Here is a 19,992-nt window from a genome sequence, read left to right on the forward strand (position 1 = left end):
TTAAGGCAAGGGTACTAGTTAAGGCAAGGCTACTAGTTAGGGGTAGTAGTTAAGGCTTGGCTACTAGTTAAGGGTACTAGTAAGGCAAGGGCAGACGTTAAGACGATTACTTAAAGCACTGCTACTAGTTCAGGGGACTAATTCAGACAAGGCTACTAGTTCAGGCTACTATTTCAGGCTACTCGTTATGGCCGCTGTACTAGCTAAGAGTACTAGTTAAGTCACAGGTACTAGATAACGATACTAGTTAAGGCAAGGTACAAGTGAAGGCTACTACTGAAGGCAAGACGACTAGTTTAGGCGACCAGTGGATTCAAGGGTAGAAGTCAATACTACTAGTTAAGACCAGGGTACCAGTTAAGGCAGCTGGTTAAGGCCAGGGTAGGACTTATGGGGACTGAGAAGGCCAGGTACTAGTTAAGAGTACTAGCTCATGCTAGGGTGTTAGTTAAGGGTACTAGTTGAGGCAAGGCTACTAGTGAAGGCCAGGGTACTAGTTAAGGCTACTGGTGAAGGCCAGGGTACTAGTTAAGGCAGGGCTACTAGTTCAGGGTACTAGTAAGGCAAGGGTAGACATTAAGACTATTACTTAAGGCAAGGCTACTAGTTAAGGGTACTAGTTCAGACAAGGCTACTAGTTCAGGATACTAGTTAAGGCAAGGGGAGTAGTTCAGATTCAGAATTTAGGGTACTTGTCAAGGCAAGGGTACTCTCCAAGGCTAGTTGTCTAGCCTACTGATCTATACCACTAGTCTGACTAGTCCAGCTGTCTTGTCTAGGCTACTACTCTAGACTTCGCTTGTCTACTCTACTCTAGTCTGCTTTCGTCTACCCTAGTCTACCCTATCCAAAACCACCCTACCCTAACCTTTTCGAATCTATTCAATTGGATTCGAGTCAAAGCATTTCAATGTGATTGGACGCGATGATGCTTGAATCGGCTCATTCGGCACCATCAGCTCGATTCAGCTCGATTTGGCTTGAATCGCTTCGATTCAGCTTGTTTCAACTCAATTCGACTTGCTTCAGCCTTATTCGGCTCGATTCGACTCTTTTCTACTCTAGTTTTCTCTATGCAACTCCATTCGACTCGATTCTGCTCTATTCTGTTCTACTCTACCCTACTCTAATCTATTCTAATGGATTCGATTGGACGCTATTCGACGCGATTCATCACGTTTTGTTTCCTTTGGGCTCGATTCGGCTAGAATTGGCTCTATTCAGCTCTATTCTGCACTAGTTCACTCTATTCGACTCTACTCTTCTCTACTTTACTCTGCTCTGCTCTACCGTACTGTGCTATATTCTGTTCCTTCTATTATGTACTGTTCTATTCTGTTCTGTTCTACCCTCCCAGCCGCTCCCCTCCCCTTCTCTAATCTTTGATTCTGTTCGAGTCATCGCATTTTCACGCCATTCGACCCGATTAGGCTTGAATCAGATCAATTCGCTTCGAATCGGTTCGATTGGGCTCCATTTGGCTCCATTCAGCTCCAATGGCATCGATTCTGCTGGATTCTGCTCGATTAGGCCTTCTTTGGCCCTATTCGGCCCAACTATGCTCTATTCGACTCTTTTCTACTCTAGTCGTCTCTAGTCGGCTCCGTTCTAATCCATTCCACACCATTCTGCACTATTCTCCTCTATTCTCGTCTACCCTTCCCTACCCTAATCTATTCGAATGGATTCGATTGGACCCGATTCGAAGCGCTTCAACGCGATTCATCTTGTTTTGTCTCCATTCGCCTCAATTCGGCTATGCTCTGCACTATCTGACTCTTTTCTACTCTATTCTATTCTGCTGGATTCTTTCTGTTCTCTTCTGTTCTCTCCTATTCTGTTGGACTCTGTTCTATCCTACCCTACCCAACCCTACTGCACCCCACCCAAACCCACCCTACTTGAATCGATTTGATTCAATTCGATTCACTTCGACGCGATTGGACAGGATTCGACGGGATTCGACAAGGTCCGAAGGCATTTGACGGGATTCAAAGAGATTAGACGAGATTCCATACGATTCGACGTGATTCAGCAGAATTCTCGGAGATTGGACGCAGTTCGAAGTTATTGGACGTGATGGGGCGTGATTCGTCGTGATTCGACGACATTCGATGCAATCCGATGCGATACGAAGCGATTCGACCCGGTCCGACACAAAACGATGTGATTTGATGCGATTCGACGTGATTCGATGTGATTCGACGCTACTCAGTGACAGTCGGCGTGATTCTGCTTGATTCAGCTCGATGAGGTTCGAATCGGCTCTATATGGCTCCTCTACGTCTCTACTCGGCTCCATTCAGCTCTGTTTTCTCTATTCGTCTCTATTCGACTCTATTCGAGTCTATTCGACCCTACTCTTTTCTACTCTATTCTATTCCTTCTATTCTGTCCTAATCTCTTCTAGTCTACTCTACTCTATTCTATTCCACCCTCCCCTCCCCTTCTCTAATCTAGACGTTTGGATTGGATTGGATGCACTGAACGGGATTCGACGTGATTCGGCTTGAATCAGCTCGATTCGATTCGATTTGGCTCTATTCGGCTCGTTTTGGCTTGAATTGCTTCGATTCTGCTCAATTCGGCCTTTTCGGCCCTATTCTGCTCTATTTGACTCTTCTCTACTCTTTTCGTCTCTATTTGACTCCATTCTACTCCATTCTATTTATTCCACACCATTCTACACTATTCTGCTCTACTCTATCCTACACCACTCTAATTTACTCGAATCCATTAGACGTGATTCCTCTCATTTCGACTCCATTCGGCTCTACTCAGCCGTATTCGAGTCTACCCTATTATACACTAGCCTACTCTATCGTACTCTAGTCTACTCTTCTCTATTTTCTTTATTCTTCCTATTCTACTCTATTCTACCCTACCCTATGCTACCCAACTCTACTCTACTCTAATCCATTGGATTGGATTGGCTTCAACCCATTTGGACACGATTCGGCTCAGTTTGGCTCCATTTAGCTCTGTTCGAATCTATTCTACTCTACTCTGTTTCCCTCTACGCTACTCTAGCCTACTGTTTTCTGTATTCGTTCTGTACTGTTCTGTTCTCTTCTCTTCTGTTTTATTCTATGCTACTCTACTCTATTCCACCCTGCCATACCCGAACCTCCCCTACTCTAATCTGTTCAATTCGATTCCATGAATTTGGACACGATTCAGGTCGAATTGGTTCGATTCATGTCCATTCGGCTCCATTTGGCTCGAAGAGTGTCGATTCAGCTGGATTCGGCTCCATTCGGCTCCATTAGGCTCGATTTGCTGGATTTGGCTCAATTCTGCTCGATTCGGCCCTCTTCGGCCCTCTTCAGCACTATTCGGCTCTTTTCGACTCTTTTCGACTCCATCCGATTGCGTTGCACAGCATTCTACTCCACTCAACGCTATTTTACTCTACCCTACCCTAATTGACTGGAATTGGTTCGAGGGGATTCAACGCGATTTGCCTTGTTTCTTCTCCATTTGGCTCGATTCGACTCTATTCGACTCTGTTCTACTCTACACTATTCTGCTCTGCTCTAACCTTTTGGACTCGATTCTCTTGTATTCTTTTTATTCTCTTTTACTGTGTTCAATTCTATTCTACTCTATTTTAACCAACCCTACTCTAATCTATTCCACTGGATTCGATTCCACGCATTTCGATGCGATTCGGCTCCAATCGGCTCCGTTGCACTCCATTCATCCCTCTTGGGCTCCAATCGGTTCGATTCAGTTCTAATCGGCTCCGTTTCGCCCTGGTCAGCTCTATTCAGCTTGAACAGGCTCTGTTCAACTCTATATGGCTCTACGAGTCTACTCAACTCTATTATCTCTTTTCAACTCCATTCTACACCATTCTACTCCATCCGACTGTATTCTTCTCTAGTCTATTGTCTTGTACTCTACCCTTCTCTAGTCTATTCTAATCGATTCGATTGGATTGGACTCGAATGGATGGGATTCAATGCAATTCAACGGGCTTCGACGCGATCCAGCATGATTCCGCGGGATTCGGCGCCATTCATCTTGATTTCTATCACGTTGGGTCTTTTGGGCTCTATTTTGCTCTAGTCGGCAATATTCAACTCTATTCTTCTAGACTCTGCACTACTCGACCCTATTCTATTCTTTCAGTTCTCTTCGATCCTGTTCTGTTCTACTGCATTTGGTTCTATCCTACTCTACTCTAACTTAGCCTACTGTAATCTGTTCTATTCTATTCAACAGACTTGAACGGGATTCGGCCTGATTCAGGTCCTATCGGCTCGAATCAGCTCCTTTTTGTGCGAATTCAACTCGATTCGGTTTGACTTGGCCCTTTTCCTCTCTATTCGGCTCTTTTCGGCAGGATTTGACTCTATTTGACTCTAGTCTACTCGTCTCTATTCTTTCTGTTCTATTCTAATCTATTCTTTTCTACCCTACCCTACCCTCATCTTACCTGCCCTACACTAAACGATTGGATTGGATTCGACACGTTTCAACGCGATTCGACATGATTCTTCTCGATTCACCTCGAATTTGGTGGATTCGGCTGCATTCAGCTCTGTTTGGCTCTATTCAACTCTATTGGACTCTATTCTACTGTACTCGTCTCTACTTCATTCTATTCGATTCTTTCTCTTGGGTTCTGTTCCCTTCTAGTCTAACCCCTCCTACTCTACCCTCCTCTACTCTAATCGATTCGATTCGATTCAATGCCTTTCAAGGCGATTCCATGGGATTTAGGCTCGAATTGGCTTGATTTAGCTCGATTTGGCTTGAATCGGGTCAATTTGGCTCGATTCTGCTCGATTCAGCATCATTAGGCTCGATCCAAACTTATCCGGCCCTGTTCAGCTCTATTCAACTCTTTTCTACTTTATTCGTCTCTATTTGGCTCCATTCGACTCCATTCCACACCATTCTACTCTGTTCGACTCCATTCTACACTATTCTATTCTCTTCTCCCCCACCCTACTCTACTCTAATCTATTCGATTCATGGAGATTTGTCTCATTTCCTCTCCATTCGACTCGATTCAGCTCGAATTGGATCTATTCATCTCTATTCTGCACTACTCGACTCTGACTAGTCTACTCTACTCCACTCTACTCCATTCTACTCTTTGTATTCTCTTCTCTTCTACTCTATGCTTCTCTAGTCTATTCCTCTCTGCCCTACCCTATTGAATCCCAGCCTAACCTACACTACTCTAAGCTGTTCTATTGAATTCGATTGCATTCAATTCGACCCGATTTGACACAATTGGACGGGATTCGGTGAGATTTCATGAGATTCGATGGGTTTTGGTGGGATTGGATGGACTTCGACGAGATTCGATGCCATAGGATGCGATTAGGTGCGATTTGGCTCGATCTAGCTTGGCTCATTTTCTGTGTCTCTATTTGGCTCATTCCAGCTCCATTGGGCTCCATTCAGCTCGAATCTGGTCGATTGGACTTGATTGGGCTCGGTTGGGCTCGATTGGGCTCGACTCAGCCCTAGATGTCCCTATTCGGTGCTATTCGGCTCTATTCAACTCTTTCCTAGTCTATTCATCTCGGTTTGACTGCATTTGACTCCATTCCACACCATTCTACGCTCTTCTATTCGACAGAACCCTATCCCGCCCTAGTCTTTCCTCATCTAGTCTCTTCTTTTCGATTCTGTTGTACTGGATTCTCGTTTTCTCTTTTCTCTATTCCATCCTATGCTACTCTACCACACCCTACACGAAACTAACCTATCCTGACTCATCCTCTTCTATTCTATTGGATTCTGTTTTCTCTGTTCTACCGTATGCTACCCTACCTCATGACACCCTACTGTACCATACCCTACTCCATAGGGGTACTCAAGAAGGGTACTAGTTTGGAAAAGGGACTACCTAAGGCAAGGGGACTAGTTCAGGCTACTAGTTAGGGCCACTGTACTAGTTAAGAGTACTAGTTCATGGACGGGTACTAGTTAAGGCTACTAGGAAGGCAAGGTACAAGTGAAGGCTACGACTTCAGGCAAGCGTATTAGTTTAGGCTACTAGTTGATGCAAGGGTACAAGTTCATACTACTCATTAAGGCCAGGGTACTAGTTAAGGCAACTGGTCAAGGCAAGGGTAGTAGTTATGGGTAGCGATAAGGCCAGGGTACTAGTTAAGACTACTAGTTAAGGCCAGGGTACTAGTTGAGGCAAGGGTACTAGTGACGGCCAGGGTACTAGTTAAGGCTGGGCTACTCGTCCATGCAAGGCTACTACTTCAGGGTACTAGTTAAGGCTTGGCTACTTGTTAAGAGGACTAGTAAGGCAAGGGTAGACGTTAAGACTGTTCCCTAAGGCAAGGCGACTAGTTAAGGGTACTAGTTACCACAAGGCTTCTAGTTCAGAATACTAGTTAGGGCCACTGTACTAGTTCAGAGTACTAGTTAAGGCTACTAGTAAGGCAAGGAACGTGTTAAGGCCACTACTTCAGGCAAGAGTACTACTTAAGTCTACTAGTCGATGCAAGGGTACATGTTAATACTACTGGCTAAGTCCAGGTTGCTAGGTAAGGCAACTGGTTAAGGCAAGGGTAGTAGTTATGGGTACTGATAAGGCCAGGCTACCAGTTAAGACTACTAATTAATGCAAGGGTACTAGTTAAGGGTACTTGTTGAGGCCAGGGTAGCCATTAAGACTATTCCTTAAGGCAAGGCTCCTAGTTAAGGGTACTACTTAGGACAAGGCTACCAGTTCAGGATACTAGTTAGGGGCACTGTACTAGTTAAGAGTATGAGTAAAGGCACGGGTGCTAGTTAAGGCTGCTAGTTAAGGCAAGGTACAAATACAGGCCGCTGCTTAAGGGAAGAGTACTAGTTAAGGCTACTAGTTGATGCAAATATACAAGTGAATACTACTAGTTAAGGCCAGGGTACTACTTAAGGAAACTGGTTACGGCAAGGGTAGTAGTTCTGGGTACTGATACGGCCAGGGTACTAGTTCAGACTACTAGTTAATGCGAGGGTACTAGTTAAGGGTACTAGTTGAGGCAAGGCTACTAGTGAAGGCCAGAGTCTTAGTTAAGGCTACTGGAGAAGGCCAGGGTACTAGTGAAGGCAAGGCAACTAGTTAAGGGTACTAGTTTAGAGAAGGCTACTCGTTCAGGATACTAGTCAGGGGCACTGTACTAGTTCAGAGTACTAGCTAAGGCACGAGTACTAGTTCAGGCCACTACTTAAGGCAAGAGTACTAGTTAAGGCTACTAGTTGATGCAAATATACAAGTGAATACTACTAGTTAAGGCCGGGGTACTAGTTAAGGAAACTGGTTACGGCAAGGGTAGTAGTTCTGGGTACTGATACGACCAGGGTACTAGTTCAGACTACTAGTTAATGCGAGGGTACTAGTTAAGGGTACTAGTTAAGGCTACCAGTGAAGGCCAGGGTCTTAGTTAAGGCTACTGGAGAAGGCCAGGGTACTAGTGAAGGCAAGGCTACTAGTTAAGGGTACTAGTTTAGAGAAGGCTACTAGTTCAGGATACTAGTTAGAGGCACTGTACTAGTTCAGAGTACTAGCTAAGGCACGAGTACTAGTTCAGGCCACTACTTAAGGCAAGAGTACTAGTTAAGGCTACTATTGGATGCAAGTTTACAAGTTGATACTTCTAGTTAAGGCCGGGGTACTACTTAAGGCAACTGGTTAAGGCAAGGGTACTAGTTAAGGCAAGGCTACTAGTTAGGGGTAGTAGTTAAGGCTTGGCTACTAGTTAAGGGTACTATTAAGGCAAGGGCAGACGTTAAGACGATTACTTAAAGCACTGCTACTAGTTCAGGGGACTAATTCAGACAAGGCTACTAGTTCAGGCTACTAGTTCAGGCTACTCGTTATGGCCGCTGTACTAGCTAAGAGTACTAGTTAAGGCACAGGTACTAGATAACGATACTAGTTAAGGCAAGGTACAAGTGAAGGCTACTACTGAAGGCAAGACGACTAGTTTAGGCGACCAGTGGATTCAAGGGTAGAAGTCAATACTACTAGTTAAGACCAGGGTACCAGTTAAGGCAGCTGGTTAAGGCCAGGGTAGGACTTATGGGGACTGAGAAGGCCAGGTACTAGTTAAGAGTACTAGCTCATGCTAGGGTGTTAGTTAAGGGTACTAGTTGAGGCAAGGCTACTAGTGAAGGCCAGGGTACTAGTTAAGGCTACTGGTGAAGGCCAGGGTACTAGTTAAGGCAGGGCTACTAGTTCAGGGTACTAGTAAGGCAAGGGTAGACATTAAGACTATTACTTAAGGCAAGGCTACTAGTTAAGGGTACTAGTTCAGACAAGGCTACTAGTTCAGGATACTAGTTAAGGCAAGGGGAGTAGTTCAGATTCAGAATTTAGGGTACTTGTCAAGGCAAGGGTACTCTCCAAGGCTAGTTGTCTAGCCTACTGATCTATACCACTAGTCTGACTAGTCCAGCTGTCTTGTCTAGGCTACTACTCTAGACTTCGCTTGTCTACTCTACTCTAGTCTGCTTTCGTCTACCCTAGTCTACCCTATCCAAAACCACCCTACCCTAACCTTTTCGAATCTATTCAATTGGATTCGATTCAAAGCATTTCAATGTGATTGGACGCGATGATGCTTGAATCGGCTCATTCGGCACCATCAGCTCGATTCAGCTCGATTTGGCTTGAATCGCTTCGATTCAGCTTGTTTCAACTCAATTCGACTTGGTTCAGCCTTATTCGGCTCGATTCGACTCTTTTCTACTCTAGTTTTCTCTATGCAACTCCACTCGACTTGATTCTGCTCTATTCTGTTCTACTCTACCCTACTCTAATCTATTCTAATGGATTCGATTGGACGCTATTCGACGCGATTCATCACGTTTTGTTTCCTTTGGGCTCGATTCGGCTAGAATTGGCTCTATTCAGCTCTATTCTGCACTAGTTCACTCTATTCGACTCTACTCTTCTCTACTTTACTCTGCTCTGCTCTACCGTACTGTGCTATATTCTGTTCCTTCTATTATGTACTGTTCTATTCTGTTCTGTTCTACCCTCCCAGCCGCTCCCCTCCCCTTCTCTAATCTTTGATTCTGTTCGAGTCATCGCATTTTCACGCCATTCGACCCGATTAGGCTTGAATCAGATCAATTCGCTTCGAGTCGTTTCGATTGGGCTCCATTTGGCTCCATTCAGCTCCAATGGCATCGATTCTGCTGGATTCTGCTCGATTAGGCCTTCTTTGGCCCTATTCGGCCCAACTATGCTCTATTCGACTCTTTTCTACTCTAGTCGTCTCTAGTCGGCTCCGTTCTAATCCATTCCACACCATTCTGCACTATTCTCCTCTATTCTCGTCTACCCTTCCCTACCCTAATCTATTCGAATGGATTCGATTGGACCCGATTCGAAGCGCTTCAACGCGATTCATCTTGTTTTGTCTCCATTCGCCTCAATTCGGCTATGCTCTGCACTATCTGACTCTTTTCTACTCTATTCTATTCTGCTGGATTCTTTCTGTTCTCTTCTGTTCTCTCCTATTCTGTTGGACTCTGTTCTATCCTACCCTACCCAACCCTACTGCACCCCACCCAAACCCACCCTACTTGAATCGATTTGATTCAATTCGATTCACTTCGACGCGATTGGACAGGATTCGACGGGATTCGACAAGGTCCGAAGGCATTTGACGGGATTCAAAGAGATTAGACGAGATTCCATACGATTCGACGTGATTCAGCAGAATTCTAGGAGATTGGACGCAGTTCGAAGTTATTGGACGTGATGGGGCGTGATTCGTCGTGATTCGACGACATTCGATGCAATCCGATGCGATACGAAGCGATTCGACCCGGTCCGACACAAAACGATGTGATTTGATGCGATTCGACGTGATTCGATGTGATTCGACGCTACTCAGTGACAGTCGGCGTGATTCTGCTTGATTCAGCTCGATGAGGTTCGAATCGGCTCTATATGGCTCCTCTACGTCTCTACTCGGCTCCATTCAGCTCTGTTTTCTCTATTCGTCTCTATTCGACTCTATTCGAGTCTATTCGACCCTACTCTTTTCTACTCTATTCTATTCCTTCTATTCTGTCCTAATCTCTTCTAGTCTACTCTACTCTATTCTATTCCACCCTCCCCTCCCCTTCTCTAATCTAGACGTTTGGATTGGATTGGATGCACTGAACGGGATTCGACGTGATTCGGCTTGAATCAGCTCGATTCGATTCGATTTGGCTCTATTCGGCTCGTTTTGGCTTGAATTGCTTCGATTCTGCTCAATTCGGCCTTTTCGGCCCTATTCTGCTCTATTTGACTCTTCTCTACTCTTTTCGTCTCTATTTGACTCCATTCTACTCCATTCTATTTATTCCACACCATTCTACACTATTCTGCTCTACTCTATCCTACACCACTCTAATTTACTCGAATCCATTAGACGTGATTCCTCTCATTTCGACTCCATTCGGCTCTACTCAGCCGTATTCGAGTCTACCCTATTATACACTAGCCTACTCTATCGTACTCTAGTCTACTCTTCTCTATTTTCTTTATTCTTCCTATTCTACTCTATTCTACCCTACCCTATGCTACCCAACTCTACTCTACTCTAATCCATTGGATTGGATTGGCTTCAACCCATTTGGACACGATTCGGCTCAGTTTGGCTCCATTTAGCTCTGTTCGAATCTATTCTACTCTACTCTGTTTCCCTCTACGCTACTCTAGCCTACTGTTTTCTGTATTCGTTCTGTACTGTTCTGTTCTCTTCTCTTCTGTTTTATTCTATGCTACTCTACTCTATTCCACCCTGCCATACCCGAACCTCCCCTACTCTAATCTGTTCAATTCGATTCCATGAATTTGGACACGATTCAGGTCGAATTGGTTCGATTCATGTCCATTCGGCTCCATTTGGCTCGAAGAGTGTCGATTCAGCTGGATTCGGCTCCATTCGGCTCCATTAGGCTCGATTTGCTGGATTTGGCTCAATTCTGCTCGATTCGGCCCTCTTCGGCCCTCTTCAGCACTATTCGGCTCTTTTCGACTCTTTTCGACTCCATTCGATTGCGTTGCACAGCATTCTACTCCACTCAACGCTATTTTACTCTACCCTACCCTAATTGACTGGAATTGGTTCGAGGGGATTCAACGCGATTTGCCTTGTTTCTTCTCCATTTGGCTCGATTCGACTCTATTCGACTCTGTTCTACTCTACACTATTCTGCTCTGCTCTAACCTTTTGGACTCGATTCTCTTGTATTCTTTTTATTCTCTTTTACTGTGTTCAATTCTATTCTACTCTATTTTAACCAACCCTACTCTAATCTATTCCACTGGATTCGATTCCACGCATTTCGATGCGATTCGGCTCCAATCGGCTCCGTTGCACTCCATTCATCCCTCTTGGGCTCCAATCGGTTCGATTCAGTTCTAATCGGCTCCGTTTCGCCCTGGTCAGCTCTATTCAGCTTGAACAGGCTCTGTTCAACTCTATATGGCTCTACGAGTCTACTCAACTCTATTATCTCTTTTCAACTCCATTCTACTCCATCCGACTGTATTCTTCTCTAGTCTATTGTCTTGTACTCTACCCTTCTCTAGTCTATTCTAATCGATTCGATTGGATTGGACTCGAATGGATGGGATTCAATGCAATTCAACGGGCTTCGACGCGATCCAGCATGATTCCGCGGGATTCGGCGCCATTCATCTTGATTTCTATCACGTTGGGTCTTTTGGGCTCTATTTTGCTCTAGTCGGCAATATTCAACTCTATTCTTCTAGACTCTGCACTACTCGACCCTATTCTATTCTTTCAGTTCTCTTCGATCCTGTTCTGTTCTACTGCATTTGGTTCTATCCTACTCTACTCTAACTTAGCCTACTGTAATCTGTTCTATTCTATTCAACAGACTTGAACGGGATTCGGCCTGATTCAGGTCCTATCGGCTCGAATCAGCTCCTTTTTGTGCGAATTCAACTCGATTCGGTTTGACTTGGCCCTTTTCCTCTCTATTCGGCTCTTTTCGGCAGGATTTGACTCTATTTGACTCTAGTCTACTCGTCTCTATTCTTTCTGTTCTATTCTAATCTATTCTTTTCTACCCTACCCTACCCTCATCTTACCTGCCCTACACTAAACGATTGGATTGGATTCGACACGTTTCAACGCGATTCGACATGATTCTTCTCGATTCACCTCGAATTTGGTGGATTCGGCTGCATTCAGCTCTGTTTGGCTCTATTCAACTCTATTGGACTCTATTCTACTGTACTCGTCTCTACTTCATTCTATTCGATTCTTTCTCTTGGGTTCTGTTCCCTTCTAGTCTAACCCCTCCTACTCTACCCTCCTCTACTCTAATCGATTCGATTCGATTCAATGCCTTTCAAGGCGATTCCATGGGATTTAGGCTCGAATTGGCTTGATTTAGCTCGATTTGGCTTGAATCGGGTCAATTTGGCTCGATTCTGCTCGATTCAGCATCATTAGGCTCGATCCAAACTTATCCGGCCCTGCTCAGCTCTATTCAACTCTTTTCTACTTTATTCGTCTCTATTTGGCTCCATTCGACTCCATTCCACACCATTCTACTCTGTTCGACTCCATTCTACACTATTCTATTCTCTTCTCCCCCACCCTACTCTACTCTAATCTATTCGATTCATGGAGATTTGTCTCATTTCCTCTCCATTCGACTCGATTCAGCTCGAATTGGATCTATTCATCTCTATTCTGCACTACTCGACTCTGACTATTCTACTCTACTCCACTCTACTCCATTCTACTCTTTGTATTCTCTTCTCTTCTACTCTATGCTTCTCTAGTCTATTCCTCTCTGCCTTACCCTATTGAATCCCAGCCTAACCTACACTACTCTAAGCTGTTCTATTGAATTCGATTGCATTCAATTCGACCCGATTTGACACAATTGGACGGGATTCGGTGAGATTTCATGAGATTCGATGGGTTTTGGTGGGATTGGATGGACTTCGACGAGATTCGATGCCATAGGATGCGATTAGGTGCGATTTGGCTCGATCTAGCTTGGCTCATTTTCTGTGTCTCTATTTGGCTCATTCCAGCTCCATTGGGCTCCATTCAGCTCGAATCTGGTCGATTGGACTTGATTGGGCTCGGTTGGGCTCGATTGGGCTCGACTCAGCCCTAGATGTCCCTATTCGGTGCTATTCGGCTCTATTCAACTCTTTCCTAGTCTATTCATCTCGGTTTGACTGCATTTGACTCCATTCCACACCATTCTACGCTCTTCTATTCGACAGAACCCTATCCCGCCCTAGTCTTTCCTCATCTAGTCTCTTCTTTTCGATTCTGTTGTACTGGATTCTCGTTTTCTCTTTTCTCTATTCCATCCTATGCTACTCTACCACACCCTACACGAAACTAACCTATCCTGACTCATCCTCTCCTATTCTATTGGATTCTGTTTTCTCTGTTCTACCGTATGCTACCCTACCTCATGACACCCTACTGTACCATACCCTACTCCATAGGGGTACTCAAGAAGGGTACTAGTTTGGAAAAGGGACTACCTAAGGCAAGGGGACTAGTTCAGGCTACTAGTTAGGGCCACTGTACTAGTTAAGAGTACTAGTTCATGGACGGGTACTAGTTAAGGCTACTAGGAAGGCAAGGTACAAGTGAAGGCTACGACTTCAGGCAAGCGTATTAGTTTAGGCTACTAGTTGATGCAAGGGTACAAGTTCATACTACTCATTAAGGCCAGGGTACTAGTTAAGGCAACTGGTCAAGGCAAGGGTAGTAGTTATGGGTAGCGATAAGGCCAGGGTACTAGTTAAGACTACTAGTTAAGGCCAGGGTACTAGTTGAGGCAAGGGTACTAGTGACGGCCAGGGTACTAGTTAAGGCTGGGCTACTCGTCCATGCAAGGCTACTACTTCAGGGTACTAGTTAAGGCTTGGCTACTTGTTAAGAGGACTAGTAAGGCAAGGGTAGACGTTAAGACTGTTCCCTAAGGCAAGGCGACTAGTTAAGGGTACTAGTTACCACAAGGCTTCTAGTTCAGAATACTAGTTAGGGCCACTGTACTAGTTCAGAGTACTAGTTAAGGCTACTAGTAAGGCAAGGAACGTGTTAAGGCCACTACTTCAGGCAAGAGTACTACTTAAGTCTACTAGTCGATGCAAGGGTACATGTTAATACTACTGGCTAAGTCCAGGTTGCTAGGTAAGGCAACTGGTTAAGGCAAGGGTAGTAGTTATGGGTACTGATAAGGCCAGGCTACCAGTTAAGACTACTAATTAATGCAAGGGTACTAGTTAAGGGTACTTGTTGAGGCCAGGGTAGCCATTAAGACTATTCCTTAAGGCAAGGCTCCTAGTTAAGGGTACTACTTAGGACAAGGCTACCAGTTCAGGATACTAGTTAGGGGCACTGTACTAGTTAAGAGTATGAGTAAAGGCACGGGTGCTAGTTAAGGCTGCTAGTTAAGGCAAGGTACAAATACAGGCCGCTGCTTAAGGGAAGAGTACTAGTTAAGGCTACTAGTTGATGCAAATATACAAGTGAATACTACTAGTTAAGGCCAGGGTACTACTTAAGGAAACTGGTTACGGCAAGGGTAGTAGTTCTGGGTACTGATACGGCCAGGGTACTAGTTCAGACTACTAGTTAATGCGAGGGTACTAGTTAAGGGTACTAGTTGAGGCAAGGCTACTAGTGAAGGCCAGAGTCTTAGTTAAGGCTACTGGAGAAGGCCAGGGTACTAGTGAAGGCAAGGCAACTAGTTAAGGGTACTAGTTTAGAGAAGGCTACTCGTTCAGGATACTAGTCAGGGGCACTGTACTAGTTCAGAGTACTAGCTAAGGCATGAGTACTAGTTCAGGCCACTACTTAAGGGAAGAGTACTAGTTAAGGCTACTAGTTGATGCAAATATACAAGTGAATACTACTAGTTAAGGCCGGGGTACTAGTTAAGGAAACTGGTTACGGCAAGGGTAGTAGTTCTGGGTACTGATACCGCCAGGGTACTAGTTCAGACTACTAGTTAATGCGAGGGTACTAGTTAAGGGTACTAGTTAAGGCTACCAGTGAAGGCCAGGGTCTTAGTTAAGGCTACTGGAGAAGGCCAGGGTACTAGTGAAGGCAAGGCTACTAGTTAAGGGTACTAGTTTAGAGAAGGCTACTAGTTCAGGATACTAGTTAGAGGCACTGTACTAGTTCAGAGTACTAGCTAAGGCACGAGTACTAGTTCAGGCCACTACTTAAGGCAAGAGTACTAGTTAAGGCTACTATTGGATGCAAGTTTACAAGTTGATACTTCTAGTTAAGGCCGGGGTACTACTTAAGGCAACTGGTTAAGGCAAGGGTACTAGTTAAGGCAAGGCTACTAGTTAGGGGTAGTAGTTAAGGCTTGGCTACTAGTTAAGGGTACTAGTAAGGCAAGGGCAGACGTTAAGACGATTACTTAAAGCACTGCTACTAGTTCAGGGGACTAATTCAGACAAGGCTACTAGTTCAGGCTACTATTTCAGGCTACTCGTTATGGCCGCTGTACTAGCTAAGAGTACTAGTTAAGGCACAGGTACTAGATAACGATACTAGTTAAGGCAAGGTACAAGTGAAGGCTACTACTGAAGGCAAGACGACTAGTTTAGGCGACCAGTGGATTCAAGGGTAGAAGTCAATACTACTAGTTAAGACCAGGGTACCAGTTAAGGCAGCTGGTTAAGGCCAGGGTAGGACTTATGGGGACTGAGAAGGCCAGGTACTAGTTAAGAGTACTAGCTCATGCTAGGGTGTTAGTTAAGGGTACTAGTTGAGGCAAGGCTACTAGTGAAGGCCAGGGTACTAGTTAAGGCTACTGGTGAAGGCCAGGGTACTAGTTAAGGCAGGGCTACTAGTTCAGGGTACTAGTAAGGCAAGGGTAGACATTAAGACTATTACTTAAGGCAAGGCTACTAGTTAAGGGTACTAGTTCAGACAAGGCTACTAGTTCAGGATACTAGTTAAGGCAAGGGGAGTAGTTCAGATTCAGAATTTAGGGTACTTGTCAAGGCAAGGGTACTCTCCAAGGCTAGTTGTCTAGCCTACTGATCTATACCACTAGTCTGACTAGTCCAGCTGTCTTGTCTAGGCTACTACTCTAGACTTCGCTTGTCTACTCTACTCTAGTCTGCTTTCGTCTACCCTAGTCTACCCTATCCAAAACCACCCTACCCTAACCTTTTCGAATCTATTCAATTGGATTCGAGTCAAAGCATTTCAATGTGATTGGATGCGATGATGCTTGAATCGGCTCATTCGGCACCATCAGCTCGATTCAGCTCGATTTGGCTTGAATCGCTTCGATTCAGCTTGTTTCAACTCAATTCGACTTGCTTCAGCCTTATTCGGCTCGATTCGACTCTTTTCTACTCTAGTTTTCTCTATGCAACTCCATTCGACTCGATTCTTCTCTATTCTGTTCTACTCTACCCTACTCTAATCTATTCTAATGGATTCGATTGGACGCTATTCGACGCGATTCATCACGTTTTGTTTCCTTTGGGCTCGATTCGGCTAGAATTGGCTCTATTCAGCTCTATTCTGCACTAGTTCACTCTATTCGACTCTACTCTTCTCTACTTTACTCTGCTCTGCTCTACCGTACTGTGCTATATTCTGTTCCTTCTATTATGTACTGTTCTATTCTGTTCTGTTCTACCCTCCCAGCCGCTCCCCTCCCCTTCTCTAATCTTTGATTCTGTTCGAGTCATCGCATTTTCACGCCATTCGACCCGATTAGGCTTGAATCAGATCAATTCGCTTCGAATCGGTTCGATTGGGCTCCATTTGGCTCCATTCAGCTCCAATGGCATCGATTCTGCTGGATTCTGCTCGATTAGGCCTTCTTTGGCCCTATTCGGCCCAACTATGCTCTATTCGACTCTTTTCTACTCTAGTCGTCTCTAGTCGGCTCCGTTCTAATCCATTCCACACCATTCTGCACTATTCTCCTCTATTCTCGTCTACCCTTCCCTACCCTAATCTATTCGAATGGATTCGATTGGACCCGATTCGAAGCGCTTCAACGCGATTCATCTTGTTTTGTCTCCATTCGCCTCAATTCGGCTATGCTCTGCACTATCTGACTCTTTTCTACTCTATTCTATTCTGCTGGATTCTTTCTGTTCTCTTCTGTTCTCTCCTATTCTGTTGGACTCTGTTCTATCCTACCCTACCCAACCCTACTGCACCCCACCCAAACCCACCCTACTTGAATCGATTTGATTCAATTCGATTCACTTCGACGCGATTGGACAGGATTCGACGGGATTCGACAAGGTCCGAAGGCATTTGACGGGATTCAAAGAGATTAGACGAGATTCCATACGATTCGACGTGATTCAGCAGAATTCTCGGAGATTGGACGCAGTTCGAAGTTATTGGACGTGATGGGGCGTGATTCGTCGTGATTCGACGACATTCGATGCAATCCGATGCGATACGAAGCGATTCGACCCGGTCCGACACAAAACGATGTGATTTGATGCGATTCGACGTGATTCGATGTGATTCGACGCTACTCAGTGACAGTCGGCGTGATTCTGCTTGATTCAGCTCGATGAGGTTCGAATCGGCTCTATATGGCTCCTCTACGTCTCTACTCGGCTCCATTCAGCTCTGTTTTCTCTATTCGTCTCTATTCGACTCTATTCGAGTCTATTCGACCCTACTCTTTTCTACTCTATTCTATTCCTTCTATTCTGTCCTAATCTCTTCTAGTCTACTCTACTCTATTCTATTCCACCCTCCCCTCCCCTTCTCTAATCTAGACGTTTGGATTGGATTGGATGCACTGAACGGGATTCGACGTGATTCGGCTTGAATCAGCTCGATTCGATTCGATTTGGCTCTATTCGGCTCGTTTTGGCTTGAATTGCTTCGATTCTGCTCAATTCGGCCTTTTCGGCCCTATTCTGCTCTATTTGACTCTTCTCTACTCTTTTCGTCTCTATTTGACTCCATTCTACTCCATTCTATTTATTCCACACCATTCTACACTATTCTGCTCTACTCTATCCTACACCACTCTAATTTACTCGAATCCATTAGACGTGATTCCTCTCATTTCGACTCCATTCGGCTCTACTCAGCCGTATTCGAGTCTACCCTATTATACACTAGCCTACTCTATCGTACTCTAGTCTACTCTTCTCTATTTTCTTTATTCTTCCTATTCTACTCTATTCTACCCTACCCTATGCTACCCAACTCTACTCTACTCTAATCCATTGGATTGGATTGGCTTCAACCCATTTGGACACGATTCGGCTCAGTTTGGCTCCATTTAGCTCTGTTCGAATCTATTCTACTCTACTCTGTTTCCCTCTACGCTACTCTAGCCTACTGTTTTCTGTATTCGTTCTGTACTGTTCTGTTCTCTTCTCTTCTGTTTTATTCTATGCTACTCTACTCTATTCCACCCTGCCATACCCGAACCTCCCCTACTCTAATCTGTTCAATTCGATTCCATGAATTTGGACACGATTCAGGTCGAATTGGTTCGATTCATGTCCATTCGGCTCCATTTGGCTCGAAGAGTGTCGATTCAGCTGGATTCGGCTCCATTCGGCTCCATTAGGCTCGATTTGCTGGATTTGGCTCAATTCTGCTCGATTCGGCCCTCTTCGGCCCTCTTCAGCACTATTCGGCTCTTTTCGACTCCATTCGATTGCGTTGCACAGCATTCTACTCCACTCAACGCTATTTTACTCTACCCTACCCTAATTGACTGGAATTGGTTCGAGGGGATTCAACGCGATTTGCCTTGTTTCTTCTCCATTTGGCTCGATTCGACTCTATTCGACTCTGTTCTACTCTACACTATTCTGCTCTGCTCTAACCTTTTGGACTCGATTCTCTTGTATTCTTTTTATTCTCTTTTACTGTGTTCAATTCTATTCTACTCTATTTTAACCAACCCTACTCTAATCTATTCCACTGGATTCGATTCCACGCATTTCGATGCGATTCGGCTCCAATCGGCTCCGTTGCACTCCATTCATCCCTCTTGGGCTCCAATCGGTTCGATTCAGTTCTAATCGGCTCCGTTTCGCCCTGGTCAGCTCTATTCAGCTTGAACAGGCTCTGTTCAACTCTATATGGCTCTACGAGTCTACTCAACTCTATTATCTCTTTTCAACTCCATTCTACACCATTCTACTCCATCCGACTGTATTCTTCTCTAGTCTATTGTCTTGTACTCTACCCTTCTCTAGTCTATTCTAATCGATTCGATTGGATTGGACTCGAATGGATGGGATTCAATGCAATTCAACGGGCTTCGACGCGATCCAGCATGATTCCGCGGGATTCGGCGCCATTCATCTTGATTTCTATCACGTTGGGTCTTTTGGGCTCTATTTTGCTCTAGTCGGCAATATTCAACTCTATTCTTCTAGACTCTGCACTACTCGACCCTATTCTATTCTTTCAGTTCTCTTCGATCCTGTTCTGTTCTACTGCATTTGGTTCTATCCTACTCTACTCTAACTTAGCCTACTGTAATCTGTTCTATTCTATTCAACAGACTTGAACGGGATTCGGCCTGATTCAGGTCCTATCGGCTCGAATCAGCTCCTTTTTGTGCGAATTCAACTCGATTCGGTTTGACTTGGCCCTTTTCCTCTCTATTCGGCTCTTTTCGGCAGGATTTGACTCTATTTGACTCTAGTCTACTCGTCTCTATTCTTTCTGTTCTATTCTAATCTATTCTTTTCTACCCTACCCTACCCTCATCTTACCTGCCCTACACTAAACGATTGGATTGGATTCGACACGTTTCAACGCGATTCGACATGATTCTTCTCGATTCACCTCGAATTTGGTGGATTCGGCTGCATTCAGCTCTGTTTGGCTCTATTCAACTCTATTGGACTCTATTCTACTGTACTCGTCTCTACTTCATTCTATTCGATTCTTTCTCTTGGGTTCTGTTCCCTTCTAGTCTAACCCCTCCTACTCTACCCTCCTCTACTCTAATCGATTCGATTCGATTCAATGCCTT

This window comes from Elephas maximus, chromosome 5 (assembly GCF_024166365.1).
Source record: "Elephas maximus indicus isolate mEleMax1 chromosome 5, mEleMax1 primary haplotype, whole genome shotgun sequence".
Taxonomy (NCBI): domain Eukaryota; kingdom Metazoa; phylum Chordata; class Mammalia; order Proboscidea; family Elephantidae; genus Elephas; species Elephas maximus.